The 4,070-nt window shown below is 41.5% G+C and overlaps 1 pseudogene; it reads left to right on the plus strand.

Moving 5' to 3' along the window:
* Window positions 1–2,171: 2,171 nt before the first annotated feature.
* On the plus strand, window positions 2,172–2,624 carry LOC115293447 (annotated as a pseudogene).
* Window positions 2,625–4,070: the final 1,446 nt, after the last annotated feature.

The raw sequence follows: 4,070 nt of genomic DNA on the forward strand, positions 1-4,070 counted from the left end.
CACAGGGGAAAATTTGAAGAGGCAATGAGGGTACTTTTGTAACTTGGAGGAGAGTGAATCACAGAAGAAAAATCCGAATGAGGCCTAACACAGTGGACACTAGGGTAGGAAAGTCAAAAGAGAGAGAATTGAGTGGACAGAGAAAGCTGCTGAAGAAGTATTTCTCCTACTTCACAAGTGTGCTGGACTTGAAGTGCCTGAATGGCTCCATTGTTAAGCGTCTGACTTTGGCTCAGGTCATCATCTTCTCGTTCATGAGTTCAAGCCCTGCACTGGGCTCTGTGCTGACAGCTCACAGTCTGGAGCTGCTTCAGATTCTGTCTCCTTCTCTCTGCTCCCCCTCCCCCACACTCTGTCTCTGTCTCTCTCTCTCAAAAATAAATAAACATTTTAAAAAACTAAGAAGAAACACAAAAATCAAGTGTGCTAGACACAGAACAAAAGCTTTCCTGTCCAGCATCTCCTGATGGGGCTGTATTAATGTCCTATGATTGCCCTTTTTTTTTTTTTTTTTTTTGCCAATAATAAATTACCACAGTCTGGTGGTTTAAATCTGCTCTCTTACAGCTCTGCAGACTGGAAGTCTGAAATCAAGGTGCTAGCAAGGTTGCTCCGGTTCTGAGGGACAATCCATCCCAGGCCTGTCTCCTAGCTTTGGTCACACTACCTGGCAACGTCAGTGTTCCTTGGCTTGTCAATGTGTCATTTCAATCCTCCACCCACCCAGCGTCCTCTCCTCTGTGGCTCTGGGTGTCAGATCTTCCCCTCGCCTCACAGAGACACCAGTTACTAGATTTAAGGCCCAATCTAAACACAGGACGATTTCATCCAGAGAACCTTAACTTAATCATGCTTCCAAAGACCCTATTCCCAATAGTCAACAATATGGAATTATATACTTCAAACCTGCTAAGAGACTAGATCTTAAATATTCTCACCACAAGAAAAGGAAATGTAGTTATGTGAGGTGATAGAGGTATTAGCTAAAGCCATGGTGGCAGTCCTATTGCCATAAATAAATGTGTCAAATCAACATGCTAGACACCTTAAACTTACACAGTGTGATATGTAAATCATATCTCAATTTAAAAAACATCTTTCAAAAATACTTTATTTTCAAAAAAGGTCACATTCATAGCTACAGAGGTTAGGCTTTGGAGATATCTTTTTGGAGCCACAATTCAATACATGACAGGGTCTTCACATTTTCAGTTTGTTTGCTTGCTATTCATGCTTTTCTTGAATTTTGAGCTTTGCTTTATCCCTTGATAGGAATCTCAAAATCTTAAGAATGATTATTAAATAATAACAGCAAAACCTCAATAAACCCAAGAATGTTGTAAGTATGGACCACAAGAGATTCCACAGGATCTCCCAGGATCTCAGGAAAATGGAGAAAGAATAATAGCAAAATGCCTTTGATCCCTCCAGTAGGAAAGTTTCAATACAAGCCAGGCCCAAGGCTTTAGGTATTGTTGTGCACTAGTCAGAACATAGAAATGTGCGTTTACAGTCCTGAAACTGCAGTGGAAAAGCAACAAAATGTGCTTCTAGGGGACTTTCATTAGACTTATTGGTTGTGTGAAATTATGGAAAAGCCTAACACAACATTTGTGAATAAAACCTCTAAGGACTGAATCCTATCTACTACTCCCTCTCATGCTTTAAGGAAAAAATAGCTTTTCCGCAAATTATACCAAAACACTAGCACAGATGAACAATCAAAGTATGCATGATTCCTAATCACTAAAGAGGCTCCATTACCCTGAGAGCCCTGACCTACTGTAATTGTTAAGAGAGAAAATGATCTTATAAAAAAGATGGGGTCTTTTTCTTCACATTAATCTTCACCCCCTGGGTCAGTTCTACTCAAGCATCCTCATAGCTTGGATCAAGGCCACAGAATATTCTGCAGGTTTGAGATGGAAATTCATCCCTTTGAGGGCCAATTTTCTTTTTAGGATGCCAGGTTACCTCCCACTTCCTTCTTTTAAGTGCGGAAAAGTCCCAAACACCCCAGGGTGTCATCCTAATCACATTTCGTGACCGGTAATATCACCATGCAATTAAGGAATTGTTTTCATGGAAAAATACACTAAAAGGAATAACCCAGAACATGATGAAAATGATAAATAAGGGGAAGTAGGCTACCAAATATTAAAATACATTACATGTCTACAATCCCTAAAACCATCGGGAGAAAAAAAATAAACTGTATCAGAGCTGGAGCTGCCCGGCAGCCACTGGACCCGGTCCGGACAGGGGTCCCCACGATCCGCTATGTCCTCAACCACAAGGGCAAGATGCACCTGGCCACGTGGGACATGCAGTTCATGGATAACGAGGAACAAGTTGATTGAAAAGGTGCACGCGTACTGCTGTGCGAGATCAGTCACACCAACCCTGGGGAAGCTCCCCACTTCTAGATCATTTCTCCATGGTAGGCCATCCACAGCTTCATGGAGGTCTTAAAGGAGTATTTCCACAATGTCTGTGAACTAGACGTGGTGGTCAACTTCTACATTGTTTACACAGTTGTGGTCGAGGCATTCCTGGCCAGCGAGATTCCGGAGGCCAGGCAGGAGATGGTGAAAGAGCTATGGACACTCCAGTTCCTGGGGTGAGGGCAGCCAGCCCCTCCACCCTTGCTGGGGTGCCCTGATCACCCGCTTTCCACAGCTGCCCGGGAGGGAGGAAGGCACCAGCTGGCCCTGGGCCACTGGGGAGAAGACCACACCCCACTGCCCCTGGGCCCAGCCTCAGACAGAGGCCACCTCAGCACACTGAGTAACCATGTAGTTGTTGGGTGATATTGTGAGTGCATGTGTGGAGCCCCCAATAAATCTGTTGTTCTGTCAAAGACATATGGAACTATCACATAAACACCCACATGAATGAGTGGGACAGAAGAATATGTATAAATCTCATGAATGTGATATGACATAGGTAATGCTTTAAGTCAACTGGACACCTTTTGGAAAGAAGGACATTTGAATCCCTTCTTCACAACTTTAAGTAAAAATACTAATCTAATACTAAAAATGCATCAAAGGTAAACACGTGAAAAAACAAAGCAAACTAAGCAGCACTATTGACAAGACCCAAAGTATGGAAAGAGTCCAAATGTCCAATGATGGATGAATGGATAAACAAGATGTGGTGTATATGTACAATGGAGTATTAGTCGCAAGCAAAAAGAATGAAACCTTGCCATTGGATAGAACTAGAGGGTATCATGCTAAGCGAAATTAGTCAATCATAAAAAGACAAATATCATATGACGTCACTCTTTTGAGGACTTTAAGGCACAAAACAGATGAACATAAGAGAAGGAAAGCAAGAAGAATATAAAAACAGGGAGGGGGACAAAACGTAAGAGACAAAGAGAACAAACAGCATTGCTGGAGGGTTTGTAGGGGGGTGGGCTAAATAGGCAAGGGGCATTAGAGATGACACTTGTTGGGATGAGCATTGGGTATTATATGTAGGGGATGAATCACTGGAATCTACTGCTGAAACCATTGTTGCGCTATATGCTAACTTGGATATAAATTTAAAAATAAATTTAAAAAACAACAAAGCAAGCCCAACACACATACATAGGTGTAGAAAACATGAAAAAACTTTTATAATTTCAGAGTGAGAAAGGCCTTTCCAAGCATGACGGAAAACCTGGAAGGCTAAAAGAGAAATTGCACTACTGAAAAATACATTGTTTTCATGAAAAAGCTATCATAAGTGAAGTCCAATGGTGAAAAAGAAACAGAAAATGTTCACAACTCACAACACAGACAAAAGATTGACTAACCCCTCACAAGTTGGTTTAACCAGTAAAAAAATGAGCAAAGGCTATAGAGACAATTAGCCAAAGAAAAAGCAGACATCAAAATATATTTGCCTCACTTACAATAAGAGGAATGTATATTAAAAGTATAATTTCATTATATTCAGAAAGAAGTTTATTTTATCTTAATGTTTATTTATTTTGGGGAGCATGGGGGAAGAGCAGACAGAGGGGAACAGAGGATCCAAAGCAGACTCCTCCCTGACAATAGAGAGCCCAACGTGGG

The sequence above is a fragment of the Suricata suricatta genome, chromosome 6, assembly GCF_006229205.1.
Source record: "Suricata suricatta isolate VVHF042 chromosome 6, meerkat_22Aug2017_6uvM2_HiC, whole genome shotgun sequence".
Taxonomy (NCBI): domain Eukaryota; kingdom Metazoa; phylum Chordata; class Mammalia; order Carnivora; family Herpestidae; genus Suricata; species Suricata suricatta.